Source organism: Somniosus microcephalus, chromosome 1 (genome assembly GCF_052327205.1).
Source record: "Somniosus microcephalus isolate GS21.2 chromosome 1, FLI_Smic_1.0, whole genome shotgun sequence".
In the NCBI taxonomy this organism is placed as follows: Eukaryota; Metazoa; Chordata; class Chondrichthyes; order Squaliformes; family Somniosidae; genus Somniosus; species Somniosus microcephalus.
Genome location: NC_140987.1, coordinates 155,572,162 through 155,592,230, shown reverse-complemented (window position 1 = coordinate 155,592,230; position 20,069 = coordinate 155,572,162). Strand labels below are relative to the sequence as shown.

Here is a 20,069-nt window from a genome sequence, read left to right as displayed (position 1 = left end):
CTCTTCCCCCCCCCCCGTCGCTCTCTCTCTTCCCCCCCCGTCGCTCTCTCTCTTCCCCCCCCCGTCGCTCTCTCTCTTCCCCCCCCGTCGCCTCTCTCTCTTCCCCCCCCCGTCGCTCTCTCTCTTCCCCCCCCCGTCGCTCTCTCTCTTCCCCCCCCGTCGCTCTCTCTCTTCCCCCCCCCGTCGCTCTCTCTCTTCTCCCCCCCCGTCGCTCTCTCTCTTCCCCCCCCGTCGCTCTCTCTCTTCCCCCCCCCGTCGCTCTCTCTCTTCCCCCCCCGTCGCTCTCTCTCTTCCCCCCCCCCGTCGCTCTCGTCTCTTCCCCCCCCCCGTCGCTCTCTCTCTTCCCCCCCCCCGTCGCTCTCTCTCTTCCCCCCCCCGTCGCTCTCTCTCGTTCCTCCTCCCCCCCCTCGCTCTCTTCCCCCCCCGTCGCTCTCTCTCTTCCCCCCCCTCGCTCTCTCGTCTCTTCCTCCCCCCCGTCGCTCTCTCTCTTCCCCCCTCCCGTCGCTCTCTCTCTTCCCCCCCCCGTCGCTCTCTCTCTTCCCCCCCCGTCGCTCTCTCTCTTCCCCCCCCCGTCGCTCTCTCTCTTCCCCCCCTCGTCGCTCTCTCTCTTCCCCCCCCCGTCGCTCTCTCTCTTCCCCCCCCGTCCGTCTCTCTCTTCCCCCCCGTCGCTCTCTCTCTTCCCCCCCCCGTCGCTCTCTCTCTTCCCCCCCCCGTCGCTCTCTCTCTTCCCCCCCCCCGTCGCTCTCTCTCTTCCCCCCCCGTCCTCGCTCTCTTCCCCCCCCGTCGCTCTCTCTCTTCCCCCCCCCGTCGCTCTCTCTCTTCCCCCCCCGCTCGCTCTCTCTCTTCCCCCCCCCCGTCGCTCTCTCTCTTCCCCCCCCGTCGCTCGCTCTCTCTTCCCCCCCCGTCGCTCTCTCTCTTCCCCCCCGTCGCTCCTCTCTCTCTTCCCCCCCCCGTCGCTCTCTCTCTTCCCCCCCGTCGCTCTCTCTCTTCCCCCCCCCGTCGCTCTCTCTCTTCCCCCCCCGTCGCTCTCTCTCTTCCCCCCCCGTCGCTCTCTCTCTTCCCCCCCCGTCGCTCTCTCTCTCTTCCCCCCCCGTCGCTCTCTCTCTTCCCCCCCGTCGCTCTCTCTTCCCCCCCGTCGCTCTCTCTCTTCCCCCCCCGTCGCTCTCTCTCTTCCCCCCCCGTCGCTCTCTCTCTTCCCCCCCGTCGCTCTCTCTCTTCCCCCCCCGTCGCTCTCTCTCTTCCCCCCCCGTCGCTCTCTCTCTTCCCCCCCCCGTCGCTCTCTCTCTTCCCCCCCCCCCGTCGCTCTCTCTCTTCCCCCCCCCGTCGCTCTCTCTCTTCCCCCCCCGTCGCTCTCTCTCTTCCCCCCCCGTCGCTCTCTCTCTTCCCCCCCCGTCGCTCTCTCTCTTCCCCCCCCCCCGTCGCTCTCTCTCTTCCCCCCCCCGTCGCTCTCTCTCTTCCCCCCCCCCGTCGCTCTCTCTCTTCCCCCCTCCCCCCCGTCGCTCTCTCTCTTCCCCCCCACCGCTCTCTTCCGTCGCTCTCTCTTCCCCCCCCGTCGCTCTCTCTCTTCCCCCCGTCGCTCTCTCTCTTCCCCCCCCGTCGCTCTCTCTCTTCCCCCCCCGTCGCTCTCTCTCTTCCCCCCCCCGTCGCTCTCTCTCTTCCCCCCCACCCCCGTCGCTCTCTCTCTTCCCCCCCCCCGTCGCTCTCTCTCTTCCCCCCCCGTCGCTCTCTCTCTTCCCCCCCCGTCGCTCTCTCCCGTCTCTCTCTCTCCCCCCCCCCGTCGCTCTCTCTCTTCCCCCCCCCCCGTCGCTCTCTCTCTTCCCCCCCCCGTCGCTCTCTCTCTTCCCCCCCCCCGTCGCTCTCTCTCTTCCCCCCCCGTCGCTCTCTCTCTTCCCCCCCCCCGTCGCTCTCTCGTCTCTTCCCCCCCCGTCGCTCTCTCTCTTCCCCCCCCCCCGTCGCTCTCTCTCTTCCCCCCCCCGTCGCTCTCTCTCTTCCCCCCCACCGTCGCTCTCTCTCTTCCCCCCCCCCCCGTCGCTCTCTCTCTTCCCCCCGCTCCCCCCGTCGCTCTCTCTCTTCCCCCCCCCGTCGCTCTCTCTCTTCCCCCCCCCCCGTCGCTCTCTCTTCCCCGCCCTCTCCCCCCGTCGCTCTCTCTTTCCCCCCCACCCCCGTCGCTCTCTCTCTTCCCCCCCCGTCGCTCTCTCTCTTCCCCCCCCGTCGCTCTCTCTCTTCCCCCCCCGTCGCTCTCTCTCTTCCCCCCCCCGTCGCTCTCTCTCTTCCTCCCCCCCCCGTCGCTCTGTCTCTTCTCCCCCCCGTCGCTCTCTCTCTTCCCCCCCCGTCGCTCTTCTCTTCCCCCCCCCCCCGTCGCTCTCTCTCTTCCCCCCCCCGTCGCTCTCTCTTCCCCCCCCGTCGCTCTCTCTCTTCCCCCCCCCCGTCGCTCTCTCTCTTCCCCCCCCCCGTCGCTCTCTCTCTTCCCCCCCCACCGTCGCTCTCTCTCTTCCCCCCCCCCCGTCGCTCTCTCTCTTCCCCCCCCCCGTCGCTCTCTCTCTTCCCCCCCCCCGTCGCTCTCTCTTTCCCCCCCACCCCGTCGCTCTCTCTCTTCCCCCCCCGTCGCTCTCTCTCTTCCCCCCGTCGCTCTCTCTCTTCCCCCCCCGTCGCTCTCTCTCTTCCCCCCCCCCCCGTCGCTCTCTCTCTTCCCCCCCACCCCCCGCTCGCTCTCTCTTCCCCCCCGACGCTCCCTCCCGTCGCTCTCTCTTTCCCCCCCACTCCCCGTCGCTCTCTCTCTTCCCCCCCCGTCGCTCTCTCTCTTCCCCCCCGTCGCTCTCTCTCTTCCCCCCCCCGTCGCTCTCTCTCTTCCCCCCCCGTCGCTCTCTCTCTTCCCCCCCCCCGTCGCTCTCTCTCTTCCCCCCCGTCGCTCTGTCTCTTCCCCCCCCCGTCGCTCTGTCTCTTCCCCCCCCGTCGCTCTCTCTCTTCCCCCCCCGTCGCTCTCTCTCTTCCCCCCCCCCCCGTCGCTCTCTCTCTTTCCCCCCCCGTCGCGCTCTCTCTTTCCCCCCCCGTCGCTCTCTCTCTTCCCCCCCCGTCCGCTCTCTCTTTCCCCCCCCGTCGCGCTCTCTCTCTTCCCCCCCGTCGCGCTCTCTCTTCCCCCCCCCGTCCGCTCTCTCTTTCCCCCCCCCGTCGCGCTCTCTCTTTCCCCCCCCGTCGCGCTCTCTCTCTTCCCCCCCCCGTCGCTCTCTCTCTTCCCCCCCCCGTCGCTCTCTTCTTCCCCCCCCCCGTCGCTCTCTCTCTTCCCCCCCCCCGTCGCTCTCTCTCTTCCCCCCCCCCCCCGTCGCTCTCTCTTTCCCCCCCGTCGCGCTCTCTCTTTCCCCCCCGTCGCGCTCTCTCTTTCCCCCCCGTCGCGCTCTCTCTTTCCCCCCCCCCCCGTCGCTCTCTCTCTTCCCCCCCCCGTCGCGCTCTCTCTTCCCCCCCCCGTCGCTCTCTCTCTTCCCCCCCCCGTCGCTCTCTCTTCCCCCCCACCCCCCCGTCGCTCTCTTTCCCCCCCACCCCCGTCGCTCTCTCTCTTCCCCCCCCGTCGCTCTCTCTCTTCCCCCCCCGTCGCTCTCTCTCTTCCCCCCCCGTCGCTCTCTCTCTTCCCCCCGTCGCTTCGCTCTCTCTCTTCCCCCCCGTCGCTCTCTCTCTGGCCCCCCCCGTCGCTCTCTCTCTTCCCCCCCCCGTCGCTCTGTCTCTTCTCCCCCCCGTCGCTCTCTCTCTTCCCCCCCCGTCGCTCTGTCTCTTCCCCCCCCCCCGTCGCTCTCTCTCTTCCCCCCCCCCCCCCGTCGCTCTCTCTCTTCCCCCCCCCGTCGCGCTCTCTCTTCCCCCCCCCCGTCGCGCTCTCTCTTCCCCCCCCCCCGTCGCTCTCTCTCTTCCCCCCCCCCGTCGCTCTCTCTTCCCCCCACCCCCCCGTCGCTCTCTTTCCCCCCCACCCCGTCGCTCTCTCTCTTCCCCCCCCGTCGCTCTCTCTCTTCCCCCCCCGTCGCTCTCTCTCTTCCCCCCCGTCGCTCTCTCTCTTCCCCCCCCCCCGTCGCTCTCTCTCTTCCCCCCCCCGTCGCTCTGTCTCTTCTCCCCCCCGTCGCTCTCTCTCTTCCCCCCCCCCGTCGCTCTGTCTCTTCCCCCCCCCCGTCGCTCTCTCTCTTCCCCCCCCCCGTCGCTCTCTCTCTTCCCCCCCCCCGTCGCTCTCTCTCTTCCCCCCCCCGTCGCTCTCTCTCTTCCCCCCCCGTCGCTCTCTCTCTTCCCCCCCCCCCGTCGCTCTCTCTCTTCCCCCACCACCGTCGCTCTCTCTCTTCCCCCCCCGTCGCTCTCTCTCTTCCCCCCCCCCGTCGCTCTCTCTCTTCCCCCCCCCCCCCGTCGCTCTCTCTCTTCCCCCCCCCCCCGTCGCTCTCTCTCTTCCCCCACCACCGTCGCTCTCTCTCTTCCCCCCCCCCGTCGCTCTCTCTCTTCCCCCCCCCCCCGTCGCTCTCTCTCTTCCCCCTCCCGGCGCTCTCTCTTTCCCCCCCACCCCCGTCGCTCTCTCTCTTCCCCCCCCCGTCGCTCTCTCTCTTCCCCCCCCCCCCGTCGCTCTCTCTCTTCCCCCCCCCCGTCGCTCTCTCTGTTCCCCCCCGTCGCTCTCTCTCTTTCCCCCCCGTCGCTCTCTCTCTTCCCCCCCCGTCGCTCTCTCTTCCCCCCCACCCCCCCCGTCGCTCTCTCTTCCCCCCCACCCCCCGTCGCTCTCTCTTTCCCCCCCACCCCCGTCGCTCTCTCTCTTCCCCCCCCCGTCGCTCTCTCTCTTCCCCCCCGTCGCTCTCTCTCTTCCCCCCGTCGCTCTCTCTCTTCCCCCCCGTCGCTCTCTCTCTTCCCCCCCCCCGTCGCTCTCTCTCTTCCCCCCCCCGTCGCTCTGTCTCTTCCCCCCCCGTCGCTCTGTCTCTTCCCCCCCCCCGTCGCTCTGTCTCTTCCCCCCCCCCGTCGCTCTGTCTCTTCCCCCCCGTCGCTCTCTCTCTCCCCCCCCCCGTCGCTCTCTCTCTTCCCCCCCCCCGTCGCTCTCTCTCTTCCCCCCCCCGTCGCTCTCTCTCTTTCCCCCCCGTCGCTCTCTCTCTTTCCCCCCCCGTCGCTCGCTCTCTTCCCCCCCCCAGTCGCTCGCTCTCTTCCACCCCAGTCGCTCGCTCTCTTCCCCCCCCAGTCGCTCGCTCTCTTCCCCCCCCCCAGTCGCTCGCTCTCTTCCCCCCCCCAGTCGCTCGCTCTCTTCCCCCCCCAGTCGCTCGCTCTCTTCCCCCCCCAGTCGCTCGCTCTCTTCCCCCCCCAGTCGCTCGCTCTCTTCCCCCCCCAGTCGCTCGCTCTCTTCCCCCCCCAGTCGCTCGCTCTCTTCCCCCCCCAGTCGCTCGCTCTCTTCCCCCCCAGTCGCTCGCTCTCTTCCCCCCCAGTCGCTCGCTCTCTTCCCCCCCAGTCGCTCGCTCTCTTCCCCCCCAGTCGCTCGCTCTCTTCCCCCCCAGTCGCTCGCTCTCTTCCCCCCCCAGTCGCTCGCTCTCTTCCCCCCCCAGTCGCTCGCTCTCTTCCCCCCCCAGTCGCTCGCTCTCTTCCCCCCCCAGTCGCTCGCTCTCTTCCCCCCCCAGTCGCTCGCTCTCTTCCCCCCCCAGTCGCTCGCTCTCTTCCCCCCCCAGTCGCTCGCTCTCTTCCCCCCCCAGTCGCTCGCTCTCTTCCCCCCCCAGTCGCTCGCTCTCTTCCCCCCCCAGTCGCTCGCTCTCTTCCCCCCCCAGTCGCTCGCTCTCTTCCCCCCCCAGTCGCTCGCTCTCTTCCCCCCCCCAGTCGCTCGCTCTCTTCCCCCCCAGTCGCTCGCTCTCTTCCCCCCCCCAGTCGCTCGCTCTCTTCCCCCCCCAGTCGCTCGCTCTCTTCCCCCCCCCCAGTCGCTCGCTCTCTTCCCCCCCCAGTCGCTCGCTCTCTTCCCCCCCCAGTCGCTCGCTCTCTTCCCCCCCCCAGTCGCTCGCTCTCTTCCCCCCCAGTCGCTCGCTCTCTTCCCCCCCCCAGTCGCTCGCTCTCTTCCCCCCCCAGTCGCTCGCTCTCTTCCCCCCCCCCAGTCGCTCGCTCTCTTCCCCCCCCCAGTCGCTCGCTCTCTTCCCCCCCAGTCGCTCGCTCTCTTCCCCCCCAGTCGCTCGCTCTCTTCCCCCCCAGTCGCTCGCTCTCTTCCCCCCCAGTCGCTCGCTCTCTTCCCCCCCAGTCGCTCGCTCTCTTCCCCCCCAGTCGCTCGCTCTCTTCCCCCCCAGTCGCTCGCTCTCTTCCCCCCCAGTCGCTCGCTCTCTTCCCCCCCAGTCGCTCGCTCTCTTCCCCCCCAGTCGCTCGCTCTCTTCCCCCCCAGTCGCTCGCTCTCTTCCCCCCCAGTCGCTCGCTCTCTTCCCCCCCAGTCGCTCGCTCTCTTCCCCCCCAGTCGCTCGCTCTCTTCCCCCCCAGTCGCTCGCTCTCTTCCCCCCCAGTCGCTCGCTCTCTTCCCCCCCAGTCGCTCGCTCTCTTCCCCCCCAGTCGCTCGCTCTCTTCCCCCCCCCAGTCGCTCGCTCTCTTCCCCCCCCCCAGTCGCTCGCTCTCTTCCCCCCCCCAGTCGCTCGCTCTCTTCCCCCCCCACAGTCGCTCGCTCTCTTCCCCCCCCCAGTTGCTCGCTCTCTTTCTTTCCCCCCCCCCCAGTCGCTCGCTCTCTTCTTCCCCCCCCAGTCGCTCGCTCTCTTCTTCCCCCCCCCAGTCGCTCGCTCTCTTTCCCCCCCCCCAGTCGCTCGCTCTCTTCTTCCCCCCCCAGTCGCTCTCTCTCTTTCCCCCTCCCCCCCCCAGTCGCTCGCTCTCTCTCTTCCAACAACAACATGCCCTCGAAAAAGCCTCGGCACCGCCGGGCACTCCAGCTAGTATTAGTATAAAGTGCATTACTCTCAGCAGTTTAAAATCCAGTTGTGCCTCCTCTCTTGTGCTGTGTGTATATCTCTCTGATAAAAACAAACTTTATAAAGTTGGTTTCTCTTCATAATTTAGAGGCCAAGTTCCTAGATGTATTTTTCTCACTCTTCTCTCAACTGTCACTAGCCTACTCTCCAAAACTCCCTCTCCAAGCCCCTTCACATCTTTACCTGCCTCTCCACTGTAAAAAGACTTTGCAAAACACATCACTTCGACCAATATTTCAATCATGTTTCCTAGCCCTCCTGCAAAGACACGATGCCCACTCATTTTCTCCACAGTGAGTCATTTTTCTACAGGAAAGATGCTAATAAATGCAAGTTGTTGAACGTGCTTCAATTGAGCAATGTCCTTCTAAAGGTCGGGTGCCCAAAACTGCACATAGTAGGGGATTTCTTCAGTTCAGTAGCTCAAACAAAATCATATACCTTTTTAAAAAGAAAAGGTTTATCATTTTGTTGCACATATCACGTAGAAGTAGCCTTCCACCAAAATTCCAAATATTAGTGGCCCCACTATTAAAATTTAGGATGCGATTGCTGCCAACGAACTGGAAGCGGTCTGCGTATGCGCACTGCTAGTTGGTCATGGGAGCAGGTTCGTTAAAAAAAAATGTAAAAGCCGGGAAGGGAGCGAGCTGGTGGAAAAGCCGGGAAGGGAGTGAGCTGGTGGAAAAGCCGGGAAGGGAGTGAGCTGGTGGAAAAGCCGGGAAGGGAGCGAGCTGGTGAAAAAGCCGGGGAGTGAGCTGGTGGAAAAGCCGGGAAGGGAGCGAGCTGGTGAAAAAGCCGGGAAGGGAGCGAGCTGGTGAAAAAGCCGGGAAGGGAGCGAGCTGGTGAAAAAGCCGGGAAGGGAGCGAGCTGGTGAAAAAGCCGGGAAGGGAGTGAACTGGTGAAAAAGCCGGGAAGGGAGCGAGCTGGTGAAAAAGCCGGGAAGAATCATAGAAATTTACAGCACGGAAGGAGGCCATTTCGGCCCATCGTGTCCGCGCCGGCCGACAAAGAGCTATCCAGCCTAATCCCACTTTCCAGCTCTTGGTCCGTAGCCCCGCAGGCTACAGCATTCCGAGTGCACACCCAAGTACTTTTTAAATGTGGTGAGGGTTCCTGCCTCTACCACCCTTTCAGGCAGTGAGTTCCAGACCCCACCACCCTCTCGGTGAAGAAATTTCCCCACAAATCTCCTGTAAACATCCTATCAATTACTTTAAATCTGTGCCCCCTGGTTTTGACCCCTCTGCTGAGGGAAATAGGTCCTTCCTGTCCACTCTATCTAGGCCCCTCATAATTTTATACACCTCAATTAGGTCTCCCCTCAGCCTCTTCGTGAAAAAGCCAGGAAGGGAGCGAGCTGGTGAAAAAGCCGGGAAGGGAGTGAGCTGGTGAAAAAGCCGGGAAGGGAGCGAGCTGGTAGTGAAGTCGGGAAGCTGGGAAGGGAGCGAGTTCGTTAGCGTGATCATTTTTAAGAAAGCAGAAACCTCATGCTTCCAGTTGTTGGAGTGCGCAGTACACTTCTGCACAGCTTCCAGTCATTGGCAGCAGTCACTCCATAAAATTTACAGTCAATTCCCCATGAGATGGACACAAAGATATGATTACTTTTTTTGACAACAGCTTCATATTTACTGGATACTTTCAGTGAATGGTCAATAATGAAATTCACATTTTTCCTTTACTAGCCCTTTAAGGGAAGGCAGTTGATTGTGACCCTGTAGGACACGGTTTAATACTAGCTTGTCACAAACTAAGACCCCCTCATCTTGTCTGGGCCAGACCAAGTCTATCATTTGCAGGCAGCATAGGATCAGCAGGCAGGTTTCCTCTGACTGCTTGCCCAATTTTCAAACCATAGTTGCTTTCGGACAAATGTTAACATGCAGGGGTAGAAACTAGTTGTGGCCCATTTTTGGATGCATAACCAACAGTGCGCAGATGGCATGCGACCCAACCGGGAGACCTAAGGCTCACCCAAAATTAGGCCTCAGACCTCATTTCAGTAATTTGGGCGAGCTGCCTCTGGAGGCATGATAGGCAATTTGCCCATTCCAAGAGGATGATTTTTGGGCTGCTTGCTTCGTCGACAGCAGCCTTCAAGTAAGTGGGGTGGTCAATGGGAAGGAGGCCCCTCAGTAAACTTCAAAAAAACAATAGACTCACATTTTTGTTGGCGGACGCTTCTTAGCCACAATGGCTGCTGAAGATTCCTGAGTGGAGCAATCCTGGCAGCCAATTTAACAGAGGAGTCCAAAAGCAGGTGGTAGGTCCCTCATTTACATATGTAAGGAGCCTTACGCCTGCTTCAGGTGGCCATTAGGGCCTCCTGAAAAATCATCTGACCCAATATGTGGTCAGATGTCATTAGACATCCTTGGGGGATGGGGTGGTGCTCCCAGAAATTGGTACTTTCTCCACCTGTTTTCCACCCATAAAACAGGTGCAATGAGGATCAATTTCTGACCTGTGGTGTCTACGTGTTTACTGGATGCTTTGTGCGACCAGTGGATACCACATTGAATTTTTGTATTGCTTTCATTTAATTTAATTCCCTTAATTTAATTTTGTTATTTTACTTACTTTTGTTAAAAATCAGTATGGGTGGGACAATACCTCTCTAAAAGATTTTAGTAGCACTTGTATGTATCCCAGTGAGGTTAGCCACCAACATTTGGGGCTTCAGCCTTCAGCCGTCTAGGACCTAAGCGCTGGAATTCCCCCTCCAAACCTCTTTATCTCTCTTTCCTCGTTGAAGACGCTGCTTAAAACCTATTACTTTGACCAAGCATTTGGTCACCTGTCACTGGGATCCCTTTCATGACCAGTGGCTACCATATGGTGTTTATGTTTTAATTTAATTTGTTATTTTAATTACTTTTTTTAAAGCTTATTTTGTTTAATAACCAGTTTGGGTGGGCCACTCCTCTCTGAAATTCAAATGGTGTCACACCTTTAAGGGAGCTACTTGGAGAATCCCAATGTGTTTGCATTTAGCCCAATCCCAAGAGCCTACGTTAAAATTGGGCCCCCTCATGCAGCCTGGGCCTGGCAAACTCTGCCATCCACAGGTCCATAAGGCATGTGATCGCCAGGCAGGATTGTTCTACCTGCATGCCTATGTTTCAAGCTGTAGTTTACATCTAGGTGGTTCTAGAACACTAACCTGCAGTATCTGCTGGCTAACTGGATAGCTTCTGTGGTCTGTGGGAAAATATGTAGTTTGATTTCCTGTGATTTTATCACAACAATTTAACATTGATATTTTAATTACTTTGTTAGTTTGTTTTGTTTAAAATTCAGTCTGGGTGGCCCACCCTTCCCTGAACTTTTAGTGATACCTCCCCAAGGAAGGCCCTGGTGAAACTCTGTTGGAATGAACAGTGCAGAAATCTAAACCTTTCATCTTGTATACACTGCATGATGCAGGGTGTATAGCCTTACATTTGTGTATGTTAAAATCCTTAGCCTATCCACTAATGGAATGGCAAATGCATTTAAATGAGTCAAAATGAAAGAACTCTAAGGTATTCCATTCCTGAATTTCTTTTCCTTCCATTGCCACAGCAATGCACTTTAGAGGAAATGGCTATTGGGAGAAGGATTTTTTTTTTGCAGAGATTATCTTGATATTCTGTTTGGCAACTTGCAAACCAATATAAAAACACAATTAGACAGGCTGTAGTTTGTGAAGCTCTCTCCACTTTTCTTCAAGACAGCACAGTTCTCCCCCTCTCTCTCTCTCTCTCTCTCTCTCCCTTTCAGAGCAGATTCAAAGAATACTACATGGTTAAAAGTGGAAGTTCATGTGCAGTTTGTGTAACATGGAGCATCCCTGCCAATACCTTGCGTGAAGCAGCAGTATTTATTTGATTTGTGTTGGCGTGCCCAGTTGTATACAGAGTGAAACACAATCTAATTATGGGTGTTAACCCGATTGCTTCCAGCATAGCATGTGGCACGAGTAGTAATTGATAATAAAGTTTTCTGTGCCTCAGTAAACCATTTTTCTCCAGCTGTATCAATCTATATTCCATCTGAACATGTTTAGAAATGAAACGGGTGAGGATCTGCCCTTAGAAAGCTCTCACTGAGCTCCCACTAATATAGATATACACAGCAAAGGCCTGTGACTGCAGATGTCGTTTTTTAAATAAGTGAGTATGTCTGTGAGTGGAGCTGCCAACTAATGAAAACAAAACAGCTTCACTGATATTAGCAGAAGGGCATGTGAATGCTAGATGCAGATTACAGTACTGTATCACAGCATAAACAAGGTTTGGAGAGAGGTCCAATTATAAATGCCAGTTATAGAGACTGTGATTTACAAACAGATTTGAGCCCTAATTATAGTGAGAAATGGAGGTCAAAATAATCCTTAACTCTGGAACCAACCCAAACTACCTCATTCTCAGCCAGCACCAGCATCAACACGATAAATGTTAGTCACAACTTTCAGACCAGTGACTGTTACATAAGAACACATAGGACTGGTCCATCTGGCCACTTCCAAAGTCCAAAAATAGCATACTAAGATTTCTTGTGTCTTTTATCAAAAAACTATCAAGCTTCCACTTGAATTTGCCAATACAATCCACTGCTGCAATTTGTTTAATACATGATGCAGGGTGTATAGCCTTACATTTGTGTATGTTAAAATCCTTAGCCTATCCACTAATGGAATGGCAAATGCATTTAAATGAGTCAAAATGAAAGAACTTGGGGTAATTTGGACTTTGGGCAATAGTGTAAAACGGGTGATATCAGATCAGCCGCCTATTATACATCTTTTCTGTTTTTCATTTCCATTGAAGCCAGTATCGCCTGTTTTACAGTAATACCCAAAGTCAAAATCAGTCAAATTGCCTCAAACTGGGCCTTAGCATAAACACCTTCCTGTTTGAAAGTCCATTTCTTAAACATTACAGCATTTTGGCTACTCAATATTGTTCAAAATTGTATTTGAGATATTAATATGGCAAAACTAAATTGCATTAATAATATAACCACTTCACACTTAGCAGATAATTGAAGTCATTGGAAATAAAACCCGGGAGAAATGTAAAACAGGCTACCGTTTTGCACTATCGCACAAAATCAACATGACCCCCAATTGTGTTTACATGGTTTAGTGGCTTCCTGCTACATATCACGATCATGCTGCTGTAATTAAAATGCTCATGACACTGCTGGGATATTCACAAACAGCCTGCAATCATTTTCATTGCTAAAATGTTTTGTACAGTACCTTGAAACCTCTCGACTCCACTGCAAAATCATGTGACTGAATTCAGTTCTTGGTGAGTGTTAGGGCTTAACTGCTGAAAAAATTAATTATGAACCATATCTAATTTAAATAATTTAATTTGTGCTGGCACAGTCAGACATTTTAATGACAGAGGAAGAGATCCTCTGTTCACTATCTGAAAGAAAGTTGTAAAAGTGTTCTTTCTACGTACATTCGGGATTTTGCTGCATACAGCAGAAGAGGCAATCTCCCCCCACCCCCAAGTCTGCAGCTACTGTGTGCAGGGCAGGATCACATACTGATCATATTTTTCCAATTTTTAAACCATCTGGAAAAGTTAACTCAGTGAGGAAGGTTTCTATAATTTTTTTGTGAATAAAAGTTGATGGCCTAGAAATTGATTTCGACCCTTTTTGCAGTAGCAGAACTGTCAGCACGCTGGGAGCACACCCTGAAGCTCGACTGAAATTGGCCTCAGGCTTCATCAGCATTGGGCCAACAAGGAGGGGGCTGAGCGCTGGCCAACAGGCCGCAGTAGTGCTGTGGAGCTGGGAGGAGCACTCCTGCTCTTCTTGGCTCCACATAAAAGGTCAGTTTAAAAACAAATACCTTTTTGGCAGTAGACTTCATTGGCCAGGCTACAAAAGGAACCAGAAAAACTCAGCCCTGATGAATTTCCGGAAGAAGTACTGAAAGAAACAATAGACCAGTTTTAGGTGACACCCGGGGACACCTGAATAATGTCCGACCCTGGACAGATTTCAGGTGCCTTTGAAGCGCGGGAGGCAGGACTGGGAAAATTGTACTTTTTCCCCCTGTTCTGCGCCCGAGAAACGTGTGCAGCAGGGTCCAAATTCGACCCCATTGTTGGCTTGATATTTCTGAGAATAGTATATTGATTGTTCTAGATTTACTGCACTGTACAGTCAATAAAGCTCTAAGGATTTACTGTATTATAATACAACTCCATCACACCTCATTGATAAGTTGTAGTCATCAGCACTGGCGTGTAGAAGATAACTTTGTTGCCACTTTCCAAAGTCCTGTAATTTCATATTATGATTTCTGGCTGACGGGTATTTTGCATGTTGTCCCGACAAAAGTGATTTTGCTGAAACCTATTTTCAAATTAAAAAATAAAGTAGGCAAATTTCAAGTAAAAGAAAGAAGTTTGCATTTATATAGCAGATGCCCCAATCACTTCATGCTCATTTGGGTGTTACTGCATGGGTAATGGGCTCAAGTTCTACTTCAGAGACTTGAGCACATAATCCAGGCTGACTCTTCAGTGTAGTGCCAATGCTGAGTGAGTATTGCACGGTCAGATATGCCACCTTTCAGATGAGACATTAATCCAAGGTCCCATTTGCCCTCTCGGGTGGACATAAAAGATCTCATGGCACTATTTGAAGAAAAGGGGAGTTCTTCCCGGTGTCCAAGCTAATATTTATCCCTATAAAACAGCATCGCTGGGAAGGTTGTCTGTTCATAATCTCATTGCTGTTTGTGGGATCTTGCTGTGGATAAATTGCTGTCACTGCCCTCCTGCAGTCTGCTTTCCCACAGATCAGTATGAGCGATGACATGCAGCCCCATATGAGTGGCAGTGGCACCAAAGGAGAGGCGCTTGTTGTCCTTTTTCAGGATGACAGCATGCCTGCTTCCCCACCAACTCCTCAACTAATGCCCGTCCTTGTGTCAGAAAGCCAGCTGGTAGGATAGGTCAGTCTTGCTCTTCCTCATCACCCTTTGTTTCTTCCTGTTCTACATGCTCTTCCGTCCACGTCATCATCCCCAGGTGGCTTGAAGGCATCTGTGTGTGGGTTCCTGCCAGCTGTCGTGAGGCACAACTGCAGTGGATATCTCTTGTCTCCAAGTAGCCAACTACTGACCCAATGGTCGCACAGGATAAAGGCATCATGACACTGCCGGGATATCTGGCACAAACCTGCATGATGCAGTGCATCTCATTACACACCAGCAGCACATTCAGTGAATGAAAGTCCTTCCTGTTCATGTATACTCCAGGGTTGGATTACTCAAGGCTATGTGTGTGCAGTTGAGAGCCCTGTCCTTCTGCTTTATAACCGCTACAGAGAAGGAGAAAATTGTTGACTCTGGCGAAGAACGGATCTGTCATCTGCTTCATGCAGGGACGGGCAGCTGATTGACTATTGTTGCTAATGTCACTTGTTGCAACCTGGATTGGCCACGAGGCATAAAAATTCAGGGCCACAGTTACTTTCAGAGCCACAGGCGAGGATGAGGGTGACCTGGTGTTGGGCTGCAGTTGGTGGTGCAGCAGGTATTTAGCTCTTTGAAGGCCTCCCTGGTAAACCAGAGTCTCCTCAGACACTGCTCCTCACTGAACTGCAGGTATGAAGTACTTGGCCAGTACACTCTAGTGGGGTCAGGATTCCTGCGAGCTTCCATCCCACTGCCTCTTGTCTCCACAGCTGCCTGCTGCAGCTCCTCCTTCTCCTCTTCCAGCCACAATGGTATCCCAATTACCAAACCTATAATACCAACCTAAGGTTTACCAGAAGCCCCATGTCACGATTCCACTGTAAACTCAGTCAGATAACTTTTTGAAAAATTTACTGTCAGCTCCAGCAGCCAACACACCATAATAGCAAAAGCAGCACACTAGTAATCAAAATGAACAAACCAGTAAGTTACCTGAGAGCAGCTAATTATCTCTTTAAATAATGCAGAAATTATGCCCTCCCGACTGTTCTTGCCCAACATTTGTGGATCTGTTGGAGAACTGACAAATAGCATACTAAAGTTGTTGAAAATGGCATTTGGGTCTTTAAGTAAGTGCAGGACCTTCATTTGCATATATTAAATAGATGCCTGTCAATTTCAGGCAAGCGTGCTGAATGCCTACGAGGAACATAGCAACAGGAGAAGTCCATTCAGCCTCTCGAGCCTGTTCTGACATTCAATGAGTTCATGGCTGATCTGTATTCTAACTCCATCCAACTGCCTTGGCTTAATATCCCTTAATACCCTTGGCTAGCAAAAATCTGGCAATCTCAGATTTAAAATTCTTAATTGAGCTAGCATCTACTGTTTATTATGGGAGAGATTTCCACACTTCTACCACCCTTTGCATATAGAAGTGTTTCCTAACTTCTCTCCTGAATAGCCTGGCTCTGATTTTAAGGTTATGTCCCCTTGTCCTGGACTCTCCCACCAGGGGGAAAAGTTTCTCTCTATCTACCCAAGTCAAAATAGGGCCCTTTATAAATGTTGTAGGTGGCTAAGTAATACACAAAAGTGAATCCATAAATATTTTCGTTCAGTTAAAATAAATCTTGTCATAGAATCATAGAATAATAAAGTCACTGTCTTTATTGTGATAACTAATTCACTACTGAAAGTTTGGATCTAGTACAATTTCAATGTCTTTCTTTTCTCCCTACAGCTCCTTAGAACTGGAAGGAAAAATTAACGCTTTGAAGATACGTCAGCTATTTCTGGCTTGGTCAGTGCTGCATTGTGACTTCAGCAAATCAAACTCCTGACCTACAACAAGCAAAGCAAAGCAGCTGACCCTGTGGAATCACAGCATCATTAATGCCAGTGCGATCTGGATCAGATCATCTCCAACAGCTCTCTATACAGCCAGAAGCTTAACCTGAGCAACTGCTCCAATCCACAGTTCAGTTTGCTTCTAAATCACAATGAAAGCCTGAAGTAAATCTCTCTGATTCTTTTTATCCCTGTTTTTCTTCACTCCTGAAATATTTATGTGAAGCTAATGCTTGAGAAGATCAGTGCTTATATAATCAGTTGCGAAAGCGTTAATCTCACAATTTGTCACAAAACTAATCCAGCCTTCTCATTTGCTACATAAATAAAGAAATAAAATGAAATTGCTAGAACTATTGACAAATTAAATGAAATCCTACAAGGGACAGCTGATATATTCCTTGTCCCACGCAGAACAGAGGATATGTTTACATGACAGTGAAATGAATTCTACGTGTTGAGAACCATTGAGAAGTGACAGAAGCTGTTTACTGTTCACAGGGAAGGATATCTCCTGTCCTCTCCACATGTCTTTAAGTCATAGCAAACAAAAGCATCAATGCTGATGGCAATTGTGACATTCCCCCACCCCCACTCCCGTTATCATATCAGGTGAAAATTTCAGGACACAAAGCTATTGCCGATGTTCAGAAACTGCATCTCATTGCTCTTCTAGTATTTGCACTGTCACTTTTATTCAGGGTAATGATGTGTGTAGTTACTGACACAGATGGCCTCATGAGATCTGCAACCAAACATGCGGAATCTTGCTGGGCTTTACTAACTAAAGAATATGATTTGCACTTGTCTTCAATTCCTGTGGGTGGCATCCAAATAAAAAAGAATTAATTGTCCTTCATCTCTTCTCCACCCTTATGAAATGAAAAGAAGCCTCAAAGCTGCACAGTGGACAATTGAACAAATGTTGTTATCTCCCCTTGCATTTAAAAAAATAGATTTGATATGGTACATGGAACATTGGTTGACAAGGGAGAACAATCCATGCAGGATTTGACAGACATTGACTATACAGTGGTTTTAAAAACAATGCATTAATTTGTCACAGTAATTTGGAATGCATTTGTTATTTTAAATGGGGTCCACAGGCTTCATAAAACCAGTGGAACTTGCATTTACAAAGGATGCACAGCTATTGAGAAGCAAAGCACTTTAGTTACATTTTTAAGTTTTGTATTTTTATAGCCATCATTATTAACCCTTGTTTGGCTGTCATATGAAGACTTCAATGTTATTCATAGCGCTAGTGTTTGTATATTATTGTTTGCAAGCAGATAACTTCTGTTTTACCTTTAAACAAACAAAACCTAAGAAAGTAATGTATAGATTTTAAATAGGAGGCTGCAAGATATATTTCTTCTATTCCTAAAAAATGCAAACAATGTATTTTGTAATTATTAGAGTTTTGAAATCTAAAAAAGTTATTTTATTATTAAAGGCCTGGTATATGATATTAGTTAGACAGCAAGTAACAGAAAGAAAACTTTTCATACTCTTTCCTAAATCAAAACTGCTTGTCATAAAAAGCAACAAGAAAAAATAAAAATATATACTTCCTCTTCAGATAGGTGATCAGAATTACAATTACTAGATACTGTTCATCTCTAGGTTGCTGCATACACATTTTTCAATGTTAATCAAACCAGTAATCCAACATGACATAAGTTGCAATAAACTGGTCTAAAGTGAATGCTTGTAAGTTGGATCCTTTCAGAGATTTAAAATACTTTACGGTTTTAATGAAATTTACCTGCACTTTGATTCAAGATATGAAATACTTCTGTCTTTGTTAACTTGAAATCACTGCATTAAAATATCGGATCACGTGACAGGCTTAAACGATGAAGAAGGGGAAGTTGGACCTCGTTGTGCTTGTTTTATTGGCGTAAGAGGGGGAAACGAGGCCCAATTTCTCCCCCTTCATCTTTTACCCGATATTGCATCAGGCTATTTTACAGGCATCCCTGGTGGCTGCCTAAAACAGGCATTAGGTCCCTTACATATGAAAATGAAAGGCCTAACATCTGTTGTAGACCCACTCTGGAAAATTGGACATCGCAGATTGGGAAGGAGTTAAGCCTGCTCCGTTCCGGATTCTTACGCGGTCATTGCAGTCTAAGGAACGACCACCACCAAAATGACAGAAGTGTTCCCCACAATTCCACAGTACTTGCAATCAGACCATCCCCACCCCATTACCACTCCACTCCCTCCGGGACTTATCTCAAGACCGCTACCGGCGAAGTAAGCAGCCCGCTATTCAACAATGTAAAATGGTCGAGCTGCCTGTGGAGGCACGATGGGTGCAGGCAGCTCACTCAAGTCATGCAAATGAGCCCAAGATCCATTTTTAGACTGACTTCTGGCCTCCCGGTTGGGGAATGTGCTGTCTGCACACCACTGGTTAAGTGCCCGAAACAGGCCATAACCAATTTCTAGGCCAAAGTCTGTACACCCATGGGGAAGATTTCTACAGTGCATGATGTGTGTAACAAAATAATAAACCCGTTTATAAAGAATACATTTAAGGACCTGGAATTTGCGGTCGGGATGACGGTGAACTGGTAGCGTTCGCTGTTATTCCGCCTTTGAAACTGACCACTACGTCGGAATTTGGCACATGCACCTGAAATCCTGAAGTTACGGTCTGTCGTTCACAGCTCCGACACAGGCACTGCTGGGTCTCCTTCCCCCAGCCCTCCCTCCACAGAGCCGGCAATCTGTAATCACCCAAATCAGTGAAACTGACGAAAACTTTGGCTCTTCCACAGTAATTACACTTAAATTCTCCACTAAAAGTTAGACCAAAAGAGATTAGGTGTAACTGGAGTTTTAACAGCATTGTTATTGCTAAACAAATGTTAAAGGCTTGGAAAACTCATTTTGATTTTGTGCAGTGTGAAATTTGGCAATTTTAATAAAAATTTAAATTTTTAGGAAACAAAAAAATATATTTAAAAAAAAAGTTTGTTCATCTTTATTTCAGGTTTGCCTTTTCCCCATGTGAGCGCCCCATCTTTGTTTTGCCCTCTCTAACATTTTTAAAAGGTTAGCATTTTAAGAGCTTACTCACTTCCTGGTTTGTTGTCTGTGAGAATTCTGCATTTTGATTGGCTGCTTAGACAGCCTGTTGATGTCACAGCAGCTCGCACTATGGGATCCCAACTATACTTTGTTGATTTGAATTTAATGTCGGAAAATCCAAAGTTCTCGACACAGGGATTGCGAGATCCTTGTGCGAAGCGTACTTCGGGGCCAGAGGTGAACGTCTTTGCTTTGCCGCTGACTGCAAATTCCAGGCTCCTTTTGTTATACAAAGTGCACGGAGGAAATGTCCCCCAAAATAGAGCTGTTTCAATTTTTTTTGCAAATATCTTAATTTGATTTCATCGCTCAGAATTGAATGTGCCCATCTGTTGCACAAAATTACATTGCACATGAACAGACTAACTATACCCTACTGTGCATATTCCATAGCTGATAAAAGTCTCCATGACATTATCACTGCGCCAAAATTGACATCCATAGATGGTGTTATACCATCAAAAGTAGATGGCTTTTGTATCTATTTTATTATGTAATATGGGGGAGTTGGTCTCCCGTCAGTGTAATGGCTCTGATTATGTGCTGATCATAGCATTAGGCCTCAGTGAGACAACAGTAATAAGTTAAGGGTAAGTATTCAAACTTTTGCATTGTTGGGGTCAATTTCCTGGCCGCCGTTGGGCGGCTTTTCAGGCAGCCGGGGGCCGTAAATCGCCGAAAAAGCGGGTCGGGACTCCCCCCCACCCCCCCCGCCTGATTCCCCGTCCGACTTTCGGACCGCCATTTCTCCGCGACCTGCTTCAGTCCCGGCCGCCGCTAGCAGGACTGGTCGTCGGCACACTAATGACCAATAATTACCTTGTTGAAGAAGATTTTCGGGGCTGTTGCGACTTTGGGGCTTTCCCCACATCAAACACGCCTGCGGGGAACCCCGCTGATGAGACCTGGTGTGAAGCTTGCCGGCTTGCTTGCTGTCAGCTGCAGGTCAGGGAAAGCTGCAAATTAAAGGGCCAGCACTTGTATGTTGAAGGACCTTGTTGTTGCAGGTTTGGGGCTACTTCTTCAAGGCTTAGGCACAGCTGTGGAAGGTTGGAGCCTCACACACTTCTCCAATGCGATCTCCTGGGAAGCCCCTCTCGCCACCCTCACTCAGCGCTTCCTCAGTGGAGGCATCTACAAGAAGCATGGGACGCCTATTTTTCCTTCCCTTCTTGCCATTACAGGATCTCCAGCAGCAGAGGCGGCAGCAGCAGAACCAGGAACAGCAGGATGAGCACCAGGAGCACCAGGCTGCTGTTCAC

General features: G+C 52.3%; 1 protein-coding gene across 1 annotated transcript in view; it reads left to right on the top strand.

Moving 5' to 3' along the window:
* The window catches only part of prr16 (proline rich 16), a 409,651-nt gene extending 390,988 nt beyond the window's left edge, over positions 1-18,663 (top strand). The window contains exon 3 of the mRNA XM_085986909.1: positions 15,599-18,663. The gene's annotated coding sequence lies outside the window, so the exon portion shown is untranslated. The remainder of the gene's footprint in view (positions 1-15,598) is intronic.
* Positions 18,664-20,069: the final 1,406 nt, after the last annotated feature.